This window comes from Ruditapes philippinarum, unplaced genomic scaffold (assembly GCF_026571515.1).
Source record: "Ruditapes philippinarum isolate M1 unplaced genomic scaffold, ASM2657151v2 ctg600_1_1_1_1, whole genome shotgun sequence".
Lineage (NCBI taxonomy): Eukaryota > Metazoa > Mollusca > Bivalvia > Venerida > Veneridae > Ruditapes > Ruditapes philippinarum.
Window position 1 is genome coordinate 367,397 of NW_026855782.1, and position 23,177 is coordinate 390,573.

The following is a 23,177-nucleotide window of genomic DNA, read 5'->3' on the forward strand; positions in this document are numbered from 1 at the left end:
GGACATGAAACGTTGGACATCATCATGTAAATGTTGATACAATTATTAATCTAAATGCTTGTTCCGGGAGCATATTATTCGATAATTGATGGAAATATTTTGCCTTTTTTACGCTGTGGGTCATCCGATTCCTCATGGATGCGCCATGCATCTTCGGATGTTTGAGTCAAACACTGAGATATCCTTTTCAAGAAAACTGACAGTAAGACATGGTTCACGAAGATGATGTAAACAATATAAGAAGGACTTAAGACAAGCTTGCTTTCTGTTTGAAATGACTAGTCGTTATCATTAAACATTTATTAAATTGCTGTCTTTTTGAAATGTAAATATATTACAAAACATTTTAAATATGGTGCATTTTTAGACGCGTGGCCTGAAACATAATCAATTTTATAATTGAAGGATGTTATGTAAATAAACTTTCCTAATTATCATCTCGTTGTAAATATTTGTGCTGCAGTCCCCCGAGGTTTGCTTAACCTTCTTATTATGCTCCCCGAAAAAATTTCGGGGGAGCATATAGTCGCCGCCTTGTCCGTCCGTCCGTCCGTCCGTCCGTCTTTCCGTTCGTCCGTCCGTCCGTCCCCTTTTCTTGTCCGGGACATAACTTTGAAACAACAAGAGGTATCAACATGAAACTTTGTAGGTAGATAGATCTCATTGAGTAGGTGTGCAGTGCACAAGAACCATAACTCTGCCTTGCCTAATTTTTGAATTATCCCCCTTTGTTTATTTTACACTTTGAACTTTGTCCGGGACATAACTCTAAAAGTATAAGAGGTATCAACATGAAACTTTGTAGGTAGATAGATCTCATTGAGTAGGGTGTGCAGTGCACAAGAACCGTAACTCTGCCTTGCCTAATTGGTGTTTTTGAATTACCCCCCTTTGTTTATTTTTACACTTTGAAATTTGTCCGGGACATAACTCTAAAAGTATAAGAGATATCAACATGAAACTTTGTAGTAGATAGATCTCATTGAGTAGGTGTGCAGTGCACAAGAACCGTAACTCTGCCTTGCCTAATTTTTGAATTATCCCCCTTTGTTTATTTTACACTTTGAACTTTGTCCGGGACATAACTCTAAAAGTATAAGAGGTATCAACATGAAACTTTGGAGGTAGATAGATCTCATTGAGTAGGTGTGCAGTGCACAAGAACCGTAACTCTGCCTTGCCTACTTTTGGAGTTATTGCCCTTTGTTCATTTTGACACTTTGAACTTTGTCTGGGACATTACTCTAAAATTATAAGAGATATCAACATGAAACTTTGTAGATAGATAGGTCTCATTGGGTGGAAGTGCAGTGCTTAAGAATCATTACTCTGCCTTGCCTTATTTTGAAGTAATTGCCCTTTGTTTATTTTTACTTTTTGACTTTTGTCCTGGACAATACTTTAAAACTATTAAAGATATCAACATGAAACTTTGTAGGTAGCTAGATATAATTGGATAGAATTGCAATGCTTAAAGAACTTAAACAAAGCCTGGTCTAATTTTGGAGTTATTGCCCTTTGTTAATTTTTACACTTTGACTTTTACCCGGGATATAACTCTGATATCATCAAGACTTTATAGATAGATAGATCTCATTGAATAGAAGTGCAGTGCAAAAAAACATAACTCCGCATTGCCTAATTTTGGAGTTTTTGCCCTTTGTTCATTTTTAGCTCATCTGTCACAAAGTGACAGGGTGAGCTTTTGTGATCGCTTTTCGTCCGGCGTCCGTCCGGCCGGCCGTCCGTCCGTCCGTCCGTCGTCCGTCCGTAAACTTTTACTTTAAATGACATCTCCTCATAAACCACTAAGCCAATTTCATCCAAACTTCACAGGAATGTTCCTTTGGTGGTCACCTTTAAAAATTGTTCAAAGAATTTAATTCCATGCAGAACTCTGGTTGCCATGGCAACCGAAAGAAAAAACTTTAAATATCTTCTTTTCAAAAACTATAAGAGGTAGAGCTTAGATATTTGGCATGAAACATCTTCTAGTAAGTGTCTACCAAGTTTGTTCAAATAAAAGCCCTGGGGTCAAAATTGGCCCCGCCCCAGGGGGTCATTGATTTTCCCTATATGCATATAGTAAAAACTTAAAAAATCTTCTTTTAAAGAACCCAAAGAACTAGAGCTAAGATATTTAGCATGAAACATGTTCTAATGGGTGTCTACCAAGTTTGTTCAAATAAAAGCCCTGGGGTTAAAATTGGCCCTGCCCCGGGGGGTCTTTGATTTTCCCTATATGCATATAGTAGAAACTTAAAAAATCTTCTTTTAAAGAACTCAAAGAGCTATGGCTAAGATATTGAGCATCAAACATGTTCTAATAGGTGTCTACCAAGTTTGTTCAAATAAAAGCCCTGGGGTCAAAATTGGCCCCGCCCCAGGGGGTCATTGATTTTCCCTATATGCATATAGTAAAAACTTAAAAAATCTTCTTTTAAAGATCCAAAAGAGTTAGAGCTAAGATATTTAGCATGAAACATCTTCTAATAAGTGTCTACCAAGTTTGTTCAAATAAAAGCCCTGGGGTTAAAATTGGCCCCGCCCTGGGGGGTCATTGATTTTCCCTATATGCATATAGTAAAAACTTAAAAAATCTTCTTTTAAAGAAATCAAAGAGCTATGGCTAAGATATTTAGCATTAAACATGTTCTAATAGGTGTCTACCAAGTTTGTTCAAATAAAATCCCTGGGATCAAAATTGGCACCGCCCCGGGGGTCATTGATTTTCCTTATATGTGTATAGCAAAAACTTAAAAAATCTTCTTTGAAAAAACCCAAATAGCTAGAGTTAAGATATTAAGCATGAAACATCTTTTAGTGAATGTCTACCAAGTTTGTTCAAATAAAAGACCTGGGGTCAAAATTGGCCTCGTCCCTGGTAATTATCGTGTTTTCGTCCCGCGACCACATCGTTTTATTTCTATAATCTCGCTCTGCGCCCTCGCTGGGCGACGTTTTATTTATTAAACTTCGCCCCTCGCCCTCGCTAATAAGTGTGTTTTCGCTTCGCATCCCCGCCATTTTAACATGTTAATAATTGACTTTTCGCTTGGCTGGATCGCGGGACAAAACACGTTAATTAGCGGTGGCGCGCGACAAAGTTTTATTTATTTAACTATGCCTCGCGACCCCGCTAATTAGCATGTTTTTGTCCCGCGACCCTGCCGTTTTATTTCTTAAATCTCGCTCCGCGCCCCCGCGGGGCGATGTCTTATTAATTAAACTTCGACCCACGCCCTCGCTAATTAGCGTGTTTTTGCTGCACGCCCCCTCAATTTTAACTTGTTATTTTTCGACTTTTCGCTTTACATAATTTGCAATGAAAAGGTGCAGTCAATCCGAGTCTGCTGCAATTTTATGTAATTTTGATGTTTGCAGTGCATCCGGTTGACTGAAGTTTTTTCAATTTTTTATGTAACCTGGGACAAAAAAAATATTTTGTCTTACATGTAACCGAACATTCAAAAGAACTCGGACATTTTGCAATCTTTTCGAGTCGGTGTGCTTCGATTACGTTAGCATCAGTATAAGTTTGCAGACACAAGTGTGTAAAGTACGCAAGAGCGTTAACATTTTGTCCGCATTATTCGATATGCGACTTTTTATATATGAAATTAACAGGTCTATATATTGTGACTATGAATTCAGGTTAGTACTTTGTTCACTATATTCATTTATTTCGGTCTCCAAATACGCAATAAAGTTGCTATTAGATTGAATTACTTTTTTATTACAAAATTATACAGGTACTAGTACATTTTAATGTCAGGTGAACAATAGAATGACTTTCTACGATCCTGCAATAATAAAATGCAATAAAAAATGATCAACTATATGACGGATATTGTAAGACAATAAAATAATAAACGCTTTCAACGTACCCACTTGAACTTCCCGTCATGACTATTATGCCACGTTCACGTCGATTTTCTTCTGGAATATCTGTTACAAATTCAAACTTCAGTCTATATTATAGGAAATTAATGTAAACTATAATGCATTGAATAAATTTAGCATAATTTTGATCATTTAAACGACCGATTTTGATTATTGTTAGTTCATTTCATTTAGGTTTTGTGTATAAACTAATAATATGACTGGCATAAACGCCTGTTTAAATAATGTGAGCCGTGTCACGACAAAACCAACATATTGCGTTTGCGACCAGCATGAATCCAGACCAGCCTGCGCATCCGCGCAGTCTGACCAGGATCCATGCTGTTCGCTATCAGTTCCTCTACTTTAAGAAAGTTGGTTAGCGAACAGCATTGATCCTAATCAGACTGCACGGATGTGCAGGCTGGTCTGGATCCATGCTGGTCGCAAACGCACTATGTTGGTTTTGTCGTGACACGGCTCATGTGTATTAGATAATTAAAAATGTACTAATATCTAGTCGACACATTTTTCAATAAAGATTAACGATTTATATTTTTTTATATACATGTAGGCACATAAGCACTATTTGCAAATGCGTATGCTAACATAAATAAGCAGGTGTCCTTAGTAACAACAAACAGAGTAGATTGTACGGCTAGCCATGGCATTGCGATAAATTTCCAGCCCCCACAAAAAATCACGTTTACTCCCTTGAATGGTAAGAAAATCAATCTTATTTCTAATAATGTGAAATTATCATCATTATTATTGTTATTTTTATCATCATCATCATTTTCATTATCAAATAATAGTTATCATCATCATCATCATTTTTATAATTATTATTATTTTTTTGTTTTAGTTATTATTATTATTATTATTATTATTAGGTTATATATTGTTCAACTTATAATATATCAATACAGGTGAATAATTCCACCCAACATGTGTATAAGAAGGTATGCACAAAGATTAAGCTTACCTTGTAAGGACATAACGAGTATTTCTGAAAATACAAATAATTTGAAAATGAAGCACATTGTAAATTCCATTTCATATTTTGAACCTGGTTGTCTGTTTTAAATCAATATTGTAAGCTGTGACTAACATAAATCGACAAAACGTAACTTTTTCATCCCTATTCCTGCTATATAAATATAAAGTTTTTATTAAGGAAGAAATTTTAAATTTCCCGTTGCATTGTAAAAACATTTTTCTCATCAAGTTTGATACTTTTCCTCTTTCTATTTTTATACATAAATCGTCACGTTAGTGCAGAAACGGCTTAACTCCTTTTGAATAATATCAGGAGTTAACACGTTACTACACTAAAATGACTATATATTTACGGGAAAAAATGAGCAAATAGTTAAATGGTACCTTTATCATATGATTGTACCATTATTATTTTTTACACATGTCGATTAAGGTACCGGTAGCCGCCAAATATTATCGTTCTGAGTCAAAATTAATGATGACGTCATTAAATAGTTGAAATTGATTTACTCACTATGACTCAGAACTATCTTCAACGCCTCCTTGTCTTGGCTTAAGCTGACCTGAACAAATGTTAAATTAAGAAAACATACCTAGATTTAACCATAAATGTGTCACTCATTTATGTATTATATAAATGCGCGGATGGTACCTTATTGACAAAATGTGCATTTTTGAACGAGAAAACTACTGGAAAAAAAACGAAGTTATTTTGATAATTGAAACGTTTCGTAGCTCGTTTGCTTAATCTTCAAGATATATATTTTTAATCAAATATTTACAGAATGAAGTTCGCAACCAGATGGGATCACATCAACAGCAAAAATGACGATAAAATATAATATCATTATGTAGCGTTACTGTTGTTGAACATAATAATATCATAAACAATGTTTTCTGCTTTTCAGTCTGTAAATTGCTTAGAAAATAGACAAATTACAAGCAATTTATTTAAGGATTATTTACAGAGGTCTTTACAACTTTAGGCAAATGCTATGGATTTCCTTGACTACCCTGTGCTTATTATTTCCTTGTTTCATGGGTACGGATTTCACTCTCATGATATTTAATGGTTTGCAATAGAATTTTGAAATAATTAAAATAATAAATAACGTCAAGTGTAAAATATCTGGAAAAAAGCGATCCCTCGGAAGCATTAAAAACAGCCAATTTGAAAGTACATGAAAATTGCAGACTCGGTTTGATTTAGTCTGTACATTAGGGATAATGAAAAAGTGCAACATCCCCCACGCACCGTAGCACCGGCTTGAATACATGTTCAAGTGTAAATAGATGTATATTCAATTTTAGTTTGAAATTGCAACGTATGTGTAGTTTAAACATTTATAATAAACACGATTGCAAACAAGTTCTTGCAACTTATACTAAATCACTTTCGATTTTGCTTCCTAGAACCAATCAGTGCTAGTGTCATATGAATAAACACGGTCTAATCTCAAGTAGGACCCGATCTCATGATCCCTGGGTTTCGACGAAGACACAATATTTATAAAGATTTGCATCTTATGCCAATCCTTTTCGAGTTTGCTGCACAGAATGAATGTGTAAAGGTATCATTACATTATTTATCATTATGATACTTGATAAAATGTACGTTCGAACTTTGTATGTTTAAAAAGAACGTTGCAGTTAATTCCTTCGTGTGTTATCCTTGAAACTAACACCTCTGCCGTAAATAAAAAGTAATGACTCTTTTGGAAGCAAATTTGCATGAGGCCTTCATTTTAAAATTGTACAAAAATACGAATGTTTGAATTTGCCTTCACTTTAACTTTAGGTTTCTCAATCAGCATATCTCAATTTACAGAGAATTTATCTATCAAAGAAATTTACATACCAACACTTTCAACACATGTCTACAGACGAAAGAAATCTGCCATTTCTTGCTGTTTTAATTGTATTTGTGTAAAGTATCAAACCGGTAAGATATTTCCGTTTCTAAATATTTACGCAATGCTCTTCTTGCCAAGCAATTTTAATAGGAAAGGTTTTAAGATTAATCAATCACCTCAACATGTACGAGGATTTATTTATCTGTCTATATATATTTTTCTCTTTGATAGGGATCAGATCTTTGACCGAGTTCGGTTTCTATGTTTACTTTACCATTGCACGCGAAACATTTGTTGGTTAAATTTTTTTATGAGTTATAATAGAAAAATGAAAACGTTATCAAAATGACTGACAAATGTAATTCATTTTTATGCAATTATCTTATTATTTCTTTTTGCGGATTCATTCGATAATGTCCTTCTGGTAAATAATCACCCCTCTTTGACCTGAAAAAATTATTATACAAGTGTGTGTTTTGCATTACCGTGAAGTTTTGTAAAAGTTACACTTGAGTTAAAACTTTAACTTTAAATATAGATTCATTTGTATCATCTTCCGGTGCTAGGGGCCGTGCTAGTTGTTGAACATTAAACATTATATCTCATGAACAGACTCAGTAAAACCAAACAAGCAAATGTCTATGATTTGCACTTTGTTTTAATCGCTTTCTAGAATTGTTCGTAATCATAACAATATAAAAAAACAACAAATTCTAAATAGCCCTCCAATTTTATGTTTCGATTAAGATTTTGTGTGAAATTTAGTACTATCACAATATCATTTCGTAGTAACACAATATTGCAATGTAACATAAAAATAAGATCTTTATAAATTAAGACCTTTCTCTTTCATATGATGGCTCCATTTTTTCTATGTATAGTTAATATCTTTCTTGTCCGGTGAGAAAAAGAAAATGGTTCTTTTGTGCCCAAAGTCTCTTAGTTTCGATATTGTATGTCTGGTGAAAAAAAATATGATATTATGAAAAGAAATATGTTCGTTAAGTGTTGGATATCTCATATTTTCTTAAGTACGATCTCTCTTTTACACAAAGGAAATAATTCATCTCAAGTCTGTAAAAATTGTTATTTATTGCTTGACATAATCAATTTACTATACTTATAACAAAATGATTGTTTGAAAACCCAAGGTGTTGTCCATATATCCTAAAAGAGATCCAGAGCAAATATATTCTAAAAGAGAGCCAGAACAAAAATATGTTATAAAAGAAAATATATTTTATGGCGATATAAACTTTATATCAGTTTACTTGTCCTGCAATATTGATAGAAAATGTGTGAAGAAAGTAGTCATGGTGTTAGAGATACATTCATGAAGCGTTTTGAGATATCGTTGGAGAGTTATGAGGTTTTTCATCTACCTAGTATTTCATTCTGTCTAAAATGATTGTCGATGTAGTCTGCACTTAACCCTTTACTTCATAATATAGACGTGTTTCAACGCATTTTCACACCCTCCCCTTTTAGGTCTCAAGTAGTAAAAACATGTCCTATTAAGGCAGCCCCAAGCACTTGTTTTCGTTATAGAAATATTGTTAAAAAAGTAGTCACTTTTTTCGGCTCTGATCCCTATCAAAAAGATACATGAGGGAGTGCCAGTGAGGGATGTGACCTCTTATGCTTGGGGGTTTGAAGAGGGAGGGGGGGGCTTCCGCCCCTCAACGCCAATAAATTTTGGGACTTAAGAGAACTTAGCCTCAGGTTGATCTTAAGGTAACGTGTAACCAACACTGAAAATCATTTGCCTCTGTATCAATCCCTTAAGAAGTTGCAACACTTTGAAATCATTTTTGATGGAAACAATCAACGCAAAATAATGATTGTTGGCAATTTTTAGATGTCCTCTCGTTGTCATTGTAACTGGAAATTAACTATTGAGCATGCTGTTACAAAGGCTATGGTCCAGTAAAAATTTGTGCCAAGTTTGATCAGTATTAAAGTATTTTTTATAATTTCATAGCAATTTGAACTTGTAACAGGAGGTTTTTCAATGAACACAGTCATTTTTCACAAAATGCTCATCCGGTGATGGGTTAAGTTAACCTTAAATCTTTTTAATTACCCGAATAGACTTGCCATTTGGGACAATGGCTTGACTCTATACTGGAAAAGGTGAACAACTTTCAAATCTAGAAGTTAGAGGGGTTAACAATTCGTGGTATATTCTTACTGTTGACAGAAAAATATAATTAATTAAGATCAATTGCATTTATCCTTCAGTTAGAAAATTGATTTTATCATAATTGAAGGATATTATGATAGGCTTAAAAGATTGGGACATGAAGCTTTGGATATGATCGAGTATATGCTGATAAATACTTAACCTGAAGAATTGTTTTATAAGTTTATGTCTCTGTAACTGATTGAAATATGTAGCCTTCATTGCGCTGTGTAACTTCCGACGCATCATGGCTGCGCCATGTATCTTCGGATGTTTGAGTCAAACAATGAGATATCCTTTCCCAGAATACTAACAGTACGGCATAGTTCACGAAGATAATATCAACTATAAAAGAAGGGATTAAGACAAATAAAATATGATAAACAAGATCAACAAGAATAGGCGGCGTTCAATGAACGCAACCCCAACGAGACCCAGCAACAAGAGCTAGTGGCAAGGAGTCCAGGAGGACCCCAAACAAAAACAGGACAGGGCACAAGGCAGAGCAGTCTGCTTTCTGTTTGAAATGACTAGTCGTTATCATCAAGGATATGGAATAAATTGCTGCCTTTTTGAAATGTAAATATACTTCGAAACATTTCAAATATGGTGCATTTTTAAATGCGTGGCCTGAAACATAATCAATTTTATAATTGAAGGATATTATGTAAATAGGCTTTACGTATTATCATCCTGTTGTACATATTTGTCCTGCAGTTCTTTACCTTCTTATTTAACTTATACATTGCTAACATTGTGTTTTTTAAGTATTTGCAGATGTGAACTATTCCGATAAATTTTCAATTTACATAACGGAACAGGAAATGGTAATTCAATTTGTAGAAAGCTGAAACTTAAACGTACGACCAATTTAATATTTAAACGTAGAGATATCTACAAAGTTCTCCGAATAGAGAATTGTATGTATTATCTTTGAATGAATAATTTATGCTGAAGTGTGTTAATTTTTTATTTTCACGAGAGATTTGTTTGGCACATTGTATTGTTTATTTGTTTGTATTTTGTTAGTTATTTGGTTTGTTTTTGTCCGCTAGCAATATTATATCTTAAAACAAAACAATATTATATCTTAAACGTTTGTAGAAGTTGAAACAAATGTCTTTCAAGTGCTATAAAAGTATATCGACACTGCAATTATATTAAAGCCATGCACACACTACTTTCACCACCATCAATTGCGCTTTCTAGGAAAAAAGTCCTGAAAGTTCCAAGGGTCTGTTACAAGTAAATATTAAGAATTTGTCCATGTCAAAATAGAGAAAATAAGAATCCCTAAAGAAAGCCCAACATGGCATAATTGAAAATGTTCCAGGCTCAGTTCAAGTCTTCTCCAGCTAGTAACACAACATTCGCGTTTGCTTACCCAGATTGTCTATGCGATATATGCCACAGATTATTAATAGCGACTATTAAATCATAGAAACAAGATTGGTTACAGTAAACTATTGGTTACATGATCTGACAAAAATAAATTTCATCATATCATCCTATCTTATTAACAACGAATATATCAATTTTCAGGAAGATATTAAAATATATAGTTTATCTTCCTGAAAATGGTAATTGAGAGCCTCAGAGAAAAAAAAACGCTGAAATAAAAATATAACAAAATATACCAAATACCTACCCTTCCTCATATAATGAAAAAAGTGCAATGTACAAAAAATAGTTCTTGTAATAGCTACTTCTTTATTTATAAACAACGCAATTTTTATACGTTAAACATTTAGAAGAAATAATAATAAATTTCAGTATATATATCTATATTTGTTAATTTTACGTTACCTTAAGATCAACTCCTATCTAGCATGCTTAACATTAATTCAAAGACAATGCTATATCTCAATAGAGTAATGCAATAGCATATGAGATTTAACATTTGACAGATAAATTAAGTAATGAAGTAACGTCACTCCACATGTGCGTCAACAATAAAAAAGTGTACGAAATAAGTAAGAATGTAAGAATTATGTTCTCTGTTTTAGGCATATCGTCTTGCAGTCATATACTATTTATGTAAACTTCATATAAAGTCCTTTGTGCCGTAACTTTGTCTCAGACAATAGGTCTTGTAAATATATAGAATTTCCGAAAGTATCAACAAAACTGAAAGTAAGGCGAAGAATATCATCCATCTCTTTGTGCCGTTTTGAGATCTAAAATGACAAACAGATTACTATATAAAAATTTGTATTCCTCAAGGTAATTAAATGTCTTATTTCACGGCAAACTGTCTGTAAAAAGATAATAAGATAATAAAAATACACGTGTACTTACATTTTATCTTTATAACTAAAACAGTCTGATACCGAAAAAGCTAGGACTGTGTGGTTTTATACAGCATAAATAAGTGTAAAAATCTGGCAAAGGGATGATCCCTCGGAAACAATGAAACGACAATACACATGAACTTTGCGGACCCAGTTTGATGAAGTTTGCTTATGATAGATAACGTAAATATGTAACATCTCTCACGCCCCCTAGCACCGGCCTTAGCGGTATTCATTCTTCAACACTAACGTGCAGGAAACAATAATACCAACGTTTCAACATGACAACATCATTACACCTTACCTTTTCCTAAGTTTAAACAGAGTTCTACTCAGTTTGATTGTGTATGAAGCTATAATCTTATATACACTATTCAAACCGTTTCAGGTACCTGTAAAGCATGGAGTGTACAGTTTCTTGCTCAGGGAAACAGCCGCTTAAATGTATGACTTGAGCCCCGGTGCTTTGGGCGCTGTAGCTTTACATAATTTGCCATATAAAAAGGTGCAGTCAAACCGAGTGTGCTGTAATTTAATGTAATTTTGATGTTTGCAGTGCTTCCGGTTGACAGACCTTTTTTATGGGTTTTTTATGTAACCTGGGACAAAAAATATTTTGTCTCACATGTAACCGAACATTCAAAAGAACTCGGACATTTTTGCAATCCCTTCCAGTCGGTGTGCTTCGATAACGTTAGCATCAATATTATTTTACAGACACAAGTGTGTAAAGTACGCAAGAGCGCATTTTCGATATGCGACTTTTTATATATGAAATTTACCTGTCTATATATTGTGACTATGAATTCAGGTTAGTACTTTGTTCACTATATTCAATTTTTAGGTCTCCAAATACGCAATAAAGTTGCCATTAGAGTGTATTACTATTTGATTACAAAATGTACAGGTACAAGTACATTTTAATATCCGTTGGTAAACATTAGAATGAATTTCAACAATCCTGTTGTTATAAAATGCAATACAAAATGATCGACTATATGACGGATTTTGGAAGATAATAAAATAATAAGCGCTTACAACGTACCCACTTGAACTTTCTGTCATGACTATTATGCCACGTCCACGTCGATATTCTTCTGGAATATCTGTAACAAATTGAAACGTCAGTCTATATGATAGGAAAATAATATAAACTTAAATAAATTGCATAAATTTTGCATAAACTTTTTTGATCATTTAAACGACCGATTTCGAGTATCGTTAGTTCATTTCTTTAGGTTATGTGTATAAACTAATAATATGACTGGCTTAAACAACTGTTAAAATAAAGTGTATTAAATCATTAAGAATGTCATAATATCTAGTCGACACATTTTTCAATTAAGATTAACAGTTTATCTTTTTATACAAGTAGGCCTATTTGAACTATTTGCAAATGCGTAATGCTAACATGAATAAGCAGGTGACCTTGGTAACGAGAAACAGAGTAGATTGTACGATTTTGAAAAAAGCTAGCCATGGTATTGCGATAAATTGCCAGCCCCCAAAAAATCACGTTTACTCCCTTGAAATTTCAGGGTTTGTATCATATATACTTTAAAGAAGGTAAGAAGATCAATATTATTTCTAATAATGTGAAATTATCATCATTAGTTTTGTTATAATTATTATCATCATGATCATTTTCATTATTATATAAAAGTTATCATCTTCATTATAATCATCATTTTTAAAAAAAAAAATATCATTATCATTATTATTATTATTATTATTATTATTATGTTATATATTGTTCAACTTATAATATATTAATACAGGAGATTAATTCTACCGAACATGTGCATAAGAAGGTATGCACAAAGATTAAGCTTACCTTGAAAGGACATAACGAGTATTTCTGAAAATACAAATAATTTAAAAATAAAACACATCGTAAATTCCATTTCATAATTTGAACCTGCGTGTCTGTTTTAAATCAATATTGTAAGCTGTGACTAACAAAAATCGACAAAAACGTAACTTTTCATCCCTTTTCCTGCTATATAAATATTACGATTTTATTAAGGAAGATAATTTAAATTTCCCGTTGCATTGTAAAAGCATTTTTCTTATCAAGTTTGATACCTTTCCGCTTTCTATCTTTTATACATTAATTTAACACCCTTGAATAAACAGATTCGCTGTTCTTTCGTGCGATAAAAAGTGCGGAAACGGCTTTACTCCTATTGAATTATATCAGGAGTTAACACGTTACTACACTAAAATGACGATATCTTTATGTTTCTTACTACGGAAGAATTGAGGAAATTGAGTTTTTCTTATAATGATATAAATAATAGTCAGAGATAAAATGGTAGTAATATACATAGTTTGTGATTGAGTGTGAAACCAGTCCTTTCTACTGAGGTAAAGTAACACAACAGCATTGACGTTATACAGTATAAAGCAACGGGGTCAGAAGGACATTAGCCTACGATATATGCGCTGACAGGTAGTTAAGACACCTGTCTTGTAACCAATGTGACATTTATTCCTTGTAAATATATCTAATATATTTATTTCAGAAAAGAACATTTTATGAACGTGGCCCTATTACACAAAACTACAATGCAGCCGATACTCTACTTGTGTGTGCTTGACAATTGTTGATATTTTTTTGAATGTTGCTCCTTTGGTGATAGTGCAGTGTTCTATTTAGTACATTTGTGGATCGTTTAAATGTGATTCAATCAAATCGAGTCTGCAATATATTCGATTTTGCTGTTTAAAGCGTTGTCTAGGTATTCCCGGCGGGAGGGGGTTGTTACTAATTAGTTCTCTGTTTGCTGTGCTATTTAAGGTTTTTCTTTGGAGATAATAGAAAATGATATACAAATCTAGCTCCAGCTTTAACAATATTAAAATCGTAACACTTACAGTATTCGAATAAATAATCGCGAAGGCTCAGAAAATATAACAACAATGTGATGAAGTATGGGATAACTGTTTTCATTCACACCTAAAATTTTAATAACTTAAGAATGCTACTTCGTTACAACCGTTTCAGTGTATGAATCTACATATGAATAAGATAAGCTGCTAATACACTTATATTTTATTAGATATCTTTTGCAAATATTCCCGCATACTTCATACACCAATTAACACTGGTAAAAACGAAGATTGTTCTTACAGTTTCATACTGGTATAAGTTATTCTGACAAAAATAGCTTGTTCGTGTTCTCCTTATGTATTTTTCTGATGCGTTCAGTAGAATAATACAATAACGCAAAGCCAATATTATTTTACATGTCACGCTCCTGAAAATTGATTAATATTATACATTTTCATGAACTCTTTAAATCGCGAATTATTCTATTTAGTTATTTTATATTTTGTTTTGTCGTTTTTTGTTTTTGTTTTTTTTTGGTTGTTTTCACATTTTTCTTCTTTTTTATTCATTTGACAAATTAAATGCTAATGATTAATGCTATAATTTTTGCTACACTTAAGGTGACATTTTTGTCATGGTATTTCTGAGATAAAAACGATACTGCTGCCTCTCGGAAGATGTACTTTTTTCTATTGTCTTTCTGCGTTCCACGATGCGAATAATTTGGTCCTGGGAAGAAGATCTCTACGATCAGCAACGTATAGAGGAGATTAATCTAAGTTCTCCGTAGCGGCTCTATGAACGGCGACGTAACAGTGGCCAATAGTCTGGGACATATGGCATAGCCGGCGCCCACTATCAATAAATTAAAAACAAAAAGAACGTGATACTGTTTAGCTCCTTGTACGTTGAAAAATAATCTACAATTGTGTGCTTTTAATTACCGTGAAATTTGGTAAAAGTTTCAGTTGAATTGAAACACCAACTTTAAATATAACTTTATTTGTATCAGCCTTCGGTTTCGTTGATACCAATAATTTATTTTTTTGGAAATGAATACCGCTAAAGCCGGTGCCAGGGGCCGTGCGATCTTTTGAACATTACACATTATTTCTCAGATTTGCACTTTGTTTTAATTGCTTTCAATGGATCTCATGATTTTCAAATTTCAGTTATCATTACAATGTCAAACACCAACAAATGCTTTCGAGTAAGATTGTATGTGATTCAGAACTTTTACGATAACATTTCTTAATAACAAAATATTGCAATGTAACATATAAAATTAGATCTTAAAATATCCTTAAAAAAGTATTTTCTCTTTTATATGATGGCTCCATTTATCCCTTACAGGAAACGCTATCATATATCTTCTTTTTTTAATATTTAAGACAGTATTTTTTCTGCCTATAGTTTATATCTTTCTTGTCCGGTGAGAATAAAGAAAAGGGCTATTCTGTGCCGAAATTCTCTTATTTTCGATATTTTATGTTTGGTGAAAGGAAAGAAAAATATGCTGCTTATGTGTTGAATGTCTCATATTTTCATGTACGATCTCTTTTTTACAAAAAGGAAATAATTTATCTCAGGTCTGTATAGATTGTTATTTATTGCTTGACATAATCTATTTTCTATATTTATAACTAAATGACTGTCTGAAAACCCAAGGTGTTATACTGTCATGTTAAAAAGAGCCAGTCTGAGAGCAGAAATAATTCATAAAAAATAATATATCATAAAAATAATATATTTTATAGAGATATAAACTTTATACCATTTTACTTGCCTTTCAATGTTGTTAAAATATGTGAAGAAAGTGTTCATGCCGTTAGAGATACATTAATGAAGCGTAATGAGGTATCGTTTGGGTATTTGATCTACTCTACTCAGTATTTCATTCTGTCTTTATATGAATGTTGATGTTGTCTGCACCTATCCCTTGACTTCATATAAACGTGTTTCCACGCCTTTTCACAAACACACTTTGAGGCTTAAATATTGAAAAATGTCCTATTAAGGCGGCCCCAAACACTTGTTTTCGTTTGAGAAATGTTAAAAATTGGTCACTTTTTTCGGCGCCACCCCTATCAAAAAGATAATTGAGGGAGGGTCAGTGGCAGATGTGCCCTCTATTTTGAACAATTTGGACTTGTGAATCAGGTTTATCTTAATGTAACGAACACTGAAAAGCCGTTGACTCAACCCAAAATAAAGTTTACTGGCAATTTCTTTCGTCCTCTCGTTGTCATGGTAACAGGGTATTTAGGATTGAGTACTAGTATGCCGTTACAAAAGCATACAAGTAAATATTTGTGCCAAGTATAGTCATTTAAAAGCATTTTTTGCTTGGACGGTAACTGGCACTTTCCAGTACAGTCTATGAACAGGCACAATCAAACCGAGCCTGCAACATTTACAATTTTGTTGTGGTGGACTTTCTTTAGGGATTCTGTTTTTCTATATTTTATATTTTCATAGCAATTTGAATTTGTAACAGTAATCTTTTCAATGTAAGCAGTCATAAGATCAATAACTAAGGCTTAAAAGAATAGGACATGAAACTTTGGACATCAATATGTAAATGTTGATACAAAAATAAACCTAAAGGATTGTTCCGGGAGCTTATGATTGGATACTTGAAGGAAATATTTTGCCTTCTTTACGCTGTAGGTCATCCGTCTCCTCACGGGTGGGATGTTTGAGTCAAACATTGAGATATCCTTTCAAAGAAAACTGACAGAACGACATGGTTCAAGAAGATGATGTAAACAATGGAAGAAAGGCTGAAGACAACTCTGCTTTCTGTTTGAAATGCGTAGTCGTTATCATTTAAAATTTATTAAATTGCTATCTTTTTGAAAGGTAAATATATTTCGAAACATTTCAAATATGGTGATTTTTTAGATATGTGGCCTAGAAAAAAAATTAATTTATAATTGAAGGATATTATGTAAATAAACTTTACTAATTATCATCTCGTTGTTAATATGTGTGCTGCAGTTCCCCGAGGTTTGCTTAACCTTCTTATTTAACTAATGCATTGCTCACTTTGCGTTTCTAAGTATTTGCAGATGTGAATTATCCCGATAAATTTTCAATTTACAGAACGCAACAGGAATTGGGAATACAATAGTAATTCAATTTGTAGAAAGCTGAAACGTAAACGTTCGACCAATTTAATATTTAAAACGCAGATATTTCTACTTAGTTCTCCGAATAGATATACGGCACAATAAATACGTTCTTTCGTTTTGCCAAACATGAATTTTTATTTCGTCCTTACCCGCGGTGCACGATGGTACGATGGTGAAAACCCGATGGTACGATGGTGAAAGCGCGATGACACGATGGTGAAAACGCGATTTCACGATGGTTAAAACGCGATGGCACGATAGTGAAAACGCGAGTTATGAATGGCAGAATTGAAAGAATTGAAAAAAGAGACAAATTTTTTATTTACATTTTGAGATACTCCAATAATAATAAGTGTTGTTAAAGAAGACAGAACAAGAATTGTATGTTTTGCACATTGTATTGTTAATTTGTTTGTATTTTGTTAGTTCTTAGGTTTGTTTTTGTCTGCTAGCACCGGATAAAACTTACAATAGTATATCTTAAACGTTTGTAGAAGTTGAAACAATATCCTTCAAGTGCTATAAAAGTATATCGACACTGCAATGATATTAAAGCCATGCACACATTACTCTCAACACCTAAATTGCGCTTTCTAGGAATAAAGTCCTGAAAGTACCAAGGGTCTGTAAGAATTTGTCCATGTCATGTATTCTCCAGCAATGTTTGTCTACAACTAACACAACATTCGCGTTTGCTTCCCCAGAATGTCTGTGCGATAAATGCCACAAATTATTCATACATGTATATTTTTTTTCTGATTTCTTTGATAAATGTTTAAATTCTATCTCTATTACATTTTGATTATGCTTAATGTTATGTAGCATATTAATTGTATTTGTTTATATTCCTGTATATTATGCTTCTCGAAAATTTCATGTTTATGTGTAATTTTCTATCATTTGTAATTTGCTATAAGTATGTATTTACTTAATTGCAATAAACGTTTGAATTGAATAATAGTAAATATTATATCATAGAAACAAGATTGATTATAGTAAGCTGTTGGTTAATGATCTGAAAAAAAAAATCATATTATCCTATCATATTAACAACGAATATATCAATTTTCAGGAAGATAAAATATATAGTTTATCTTCCTGAAAATGGTAAATTGAGAGCTTCAGAGAAAAAATGCTGAAATAAAGATAATACAAAGTACACCAAAGACCAGTTTACTCATAATTTGTAACCTTCCTCAGATAATGAAAATAGTGAAAATTGTACAAAAATAGTTCTTGAAATAGCTACTTCGTGAATAATAATATACGTTTAACATTTAGAAGAAATAATAATAAAATTCAGTATATAAATCTATATTTTAAAATTTTTAAATCTCCTATCTAGCATGCTTAACATTAATTCAAAGACATGTAAATGCTATATCTCGATAGTGTAATGCAATTGCATATGAGCTTTAACATTTGACAGATAAATTAAGTAATGTAGTAACGTCACTCCACATGTGCGTCAGAAATAAAAAAAGAGTACGAAATAAGTAAGAATGTAAAAATTATTTTCTCTGTTTTAGGCATATCGTTTGGCAGTCATATACCATTTATGTAAATTTCATATTCAGTCCATTGTGCAGTAACTTCGTTTCTTGTAAATATATAGAATTCCCGAAAGTAACAACAAAACTGAAAGTAAGGCGAAGAATGTCATCCATCTCTTTGTGCCGTTTTGAGATCTAAAATGACAAACAGATTACTATATAAAATTTGTATTCCTCAGGGTAGTTAAAGGTCTTATTTCACGGCAAACTGTCTGTAAAAAGATAATAAAAATACACGTGTACTTACATTTTATATTTATAACTAACACAGTCTGATACAGAAAATGCTAGGACTGTGTGGTTTTATGCAGCATAAATAAGTATAAAAATCTGGCAAAGGGATGATCCCTCGGAAACAATGAAACAACAATACACATGGACATTGCGGACCCAGTTTGATGAAGTTTGCTTATGATAGATAACGTAAATATGTAACATCTCTCACGCCCCCTAGCACCGGCCTTAGCGGTATTCATTCTTCAACAGTAACGTGCAGGAAACAATAATACCAACGTTTCAACATGACAACATCATTACACCTTACCTTTTCCTAAGTTTAAACAGAGTTCTACTCAGTTTGATTGTGTATGAAGCTATAATCTTATATACACTATTCAAACCGTTTTAGGAACCTGCCAAGCAAGGAGTGTACAGTTTCTTGCTCAGGGAAACAGCCGCTTAAATGTATGACTTGAGCCCCGATGCTTTGGGCGCTGTAGCTTTACATAATTTGCCATATAAAAAGGTGCAGTCAAACCGAGTGTGCTGTAATTTAATGTAATTTTGATGTTTGCAGTGCTTCCGGTTGACAGACCTTTTTTATGGGTTTTTTATGTAACCTGGGACAAAAAATATTTTGTCTCACATGTAACCGAACATTCAAAAGAACTCGGACATTTTTGCAATCCCTTCCAGTCAGTGTGCTTCGATAACGTTAGTATAATTTTAACGTTAGTATAATAATGTATTATTTTACAGACACAAGTGTGTAAAGTACGCAAGAGCGCATTTTCGATATGCGACTTTTTATATATGAAATTTACCTGTCTATATATTGTGACTATGAATTCAGGTTAGTACTTTGTTCACTATATTCAATTTTTAGGTCTCCAAATACGCAATAAAGTTGCCATTAGAGTGTATTACTATTTGATTACAAAAATGTACAGGTACAAGTACATTTTGATATCAGTTGGTAAACAATAGAATAACTTTCAACAATTCTGCTGAAATAAAATGCAATACAAAATGATCGACTGTATGACGGATATTGTAAGATAATTAAATAATTAGCGCTTACAACGTACCCACTTGAACTTCCTGTCATGACTATTATGCCACATTCACGTCGATATTCTTCTGGAATATCTGTAACAAATTGAAACGTCAGTCTATATGATAGGAAAATAATATAAACTTAAATAAATTGCATAAATTTTGCATAAACTTTTTTGATCATTTAAACGACCGATTTCGAGTATCGTTAGTTCATTTCTTTAGGTTTTGTGTATAAACTAATAATATGACTGGCTTAAACGCCTGTTCAAATAAAGTGTATTAAATGATTAAGAATGTCATAATATCTAGTCGACACATTTTTCAATTAAGATTAACAGTTTATCTGTTTATACACATAGGCCTATTGGAACTATTTGCAAATGCATAATGCTAACATGAATGAGCAGGTGACCTTGGTAACGACAAACAGAGTAGATTGTACGATTTCAAAAAAACGGCTAGCCATGGTATTGCGATAAATTGCCAGCCCCCCCCCCCCCCAAAAAAAAAAAAAAATATCACGTTTACTCCCTTGAAATTTTCAGAGCTGTGTATCATTAAAGAAGCTTATTTCTAATAATGTGAAATTATCATCATTATTATTATTGTTATTATTATTATTTTTATCATCATCATCATTTTCATTATTATATAATAGTTATCATCATCATCATTTTTATAATTATTATTATTATTTTTAGCAGTATAATTATTATTATTATTATGATTATTATTATTATGTTATATAGTATTAGTATTATTATTATGTTATATATTGTTCAACTAATAATATATCAAAACAGGTGATTTATTCCACCAAACATGTGCATAAGAAGGTATTCACAAAGATTAAGCTTACCTTGAAAGGACATAACGAGTATTTCTGAAAATATAAACAATTTAAAAATAAAACACATCGTAAATTCCATTTCATATTTTGAACCTGCTTGTCTGTTTTGAATCAATATTGTAAGCTGTGACTAACAAAAATCAACAAAAATTAACTTTTTCATCCCTTTTCCTGCTATATAAATGTTGAGTTTAAAAAATTATTAAGGAAGATATTTTAAATTTCCCGTTGCATTGCAAAAGCGTTTTTCTTATCAAGTTTGATACTTTTCCTCTTTCTATTTTTATATATTAATTTTAACCCTAAAATAAACAGATTCTCTGTCCTTTCGTGCGATATTCGTCACCTTAATGCAGAAACGGCTTAACTCCTATTGAATAATATCAGGAATTAACATGTTACTACATGTACACTTAAATGACGATATCTTTATATTTCTTACTAACGGAAAAATTTAGCAAATAGTTAAATGGTAACATCATGTAGTTGTACATGTAGTATTTTAGTGCATTAGACCATGTCTTTAAAAACTTTTTGTCAAAAACCACAAGGCCTATAGCTATAGTCAATAGAAGACCCGCGAAGCTTATAATATAGAGATTTTATAGTAAAATCTTAAAAATCTCCTTGTTAAGATGTGCAATACCTACAATCAGATATCTGGTATTTAGCATCATCTAGTGGTCCTTTTCAAAGATTGTTCACCTTATGCCCGTACAAAAGTGGTCCCTCCAGGAAATCATCAATTTTACTTTGAGTTATATAGGCCTAGAGATTTGGTATATTACATCATCTAGTGGTCCTTTGTGAAGAATGTTAAAATTATTCCCCTCGGATCAAAACGGGCCAACCAGGGGCCTAATAAGTTTTTTAAGAGTTATTTATGGAAGTATCAAAAATTCTTCTTCTAAAAAATCACAAGATCTAGTGCTTTGATAGTTGGTATGTAAGGTACGTAGTTGTCCTCTTAAATTAGAAAACAACACATTAAAACAACATCTTAACCACTGGTTTAATTATGAATTTATTTTACATAAAACCTTTCTTGGTGTACAAAAATTGTGTAAGCTGGCCCTTGTTTTGGAATGAAAGGGGCTCCGCTTTGACCTATTTCTCAGCTAAGCGATCCAGGGCCCTCTGGGTCCTCTTGTTTTTCTTATAAAAATATAAATAATAGTCAGAAATAAAATGGTAGTAATATAAATAGTTTTTGATTGAGTGTGAAACCAGTCTTTTCTACTGAGGTAAAGCAACACAATTAACAGCATTGATGTTATAAAGTATAAAGCAACGGGGTCAGAAGGACATTAGCCTACGATATATGCGCTGACAGGTAGTTAAGACACCTGTCTTGTAACCAATGTGACATTTATTCCTTGTAAATATATCTAATATATTTATTTCAGAAAAGAACATTTTATGAACGTGGTTTCTTTACACAAAACTACAATGCAGCCGATACTCTACTTGTGTGTGCTTGACAATTGTTGATATTTTTTAATGTTGCTCCTTTGGTGATAATGCAGTAATCTATTTAGTACATTTAGTGGATCGTTTAAATGTGATTTCAATCAAATCGAGTCTGCAATATTTTCGATTTTGCTGTTTAAAGCGTTGTCTAGGTATTTCGGACGAGAGTGGTTGTTACTTATTGGTTTTCTGTTTGCTTTGCTATTTAATGTTTTTCTTTGGAGATAATGGAAAATGATATACAAATATAGCTCCAGCTTTAACAATATTCAAATCGTAACGCTTAAAGTATTTGAATAAATAATCGCGAAGGTTCTGAAAATATAACAACAATATGATGAAGTATGGGATAACTGTTTTCTTTCACACCTAAAATCCTAATAACTTTGGAATGCTTCTACGTTACAACAGTGTATGAATCTACATATAGATAAGATAAGCTGCTATTATATATTTCATTAGATATCTTTTGCAAATATTCCCCTTACTTCATACATCAATTAACACTGGTAACAATGAAGGCTTTTCTTACAGTTCTATAATGGTGTAAGTTATTCGGACAAAATAAGCTTTTTCGTGTTCGGACTATCTTTATTCCTTATGTATTTTTCCTATGCGTTAAGTAGAATAATACAATAACTCTAAGGCAATATTTTTTTACATGTCATGCTCCTGAAAATTGATTAATATTATACGTTTTCGTGAACTCTTTAAATCGCGAATTATTTAATTTAGTTGTTTTACATTTTGTTTTGTCGTTTTTTATTGTTTTTCACATTTTTCTTCTTTTTTATTCATTTGACAAATTAAATGCAGCTAATAATAAATGCTATAATTTTTGCTACACTTTAG

General features: G+C 32.4%; 2 long non-coding RNA genes across 2 annotated transcripts; both read right to left on the reverse strand.

Annotated features, from left to right (window-relative positions):
- Positions 1–10,815: 10,815 nt before the first annotated feature.
- LOC132744362 (uncharacterized) lies at positions 10,816–13,229 on the reverse strand. Its single transcript, XR_009627686.1, has 3 exons — positions 13,042–13,229; positions 12,253–12,313; positions 10,816–11,093 (listed from the first exon to the last, which is right to left on the reverse strand). It is a non-coding gene; the product is annotated as an uncharacterized LOC132744362 (long non-coding RNA).
- Positions 13,230–18,481: 5,252 nt separating this feature from the next.
- LOC132744363 (uncharacterized) lies at positions 18,482–20,149 on the reverse strand. The gene is made up of 2 exons (XR_009627687.1): positions 20,035–20,149; positions 18,482–18,862 (listed from the first exon to the last, which is right to left on the reverse strand). It is a non-coding gene; the product is annotated as an uncharacterized LOC132744363 (long non-coding RNA).
- Positions 20,150–23,177: the final 3,028 nt, after the last annotated feature.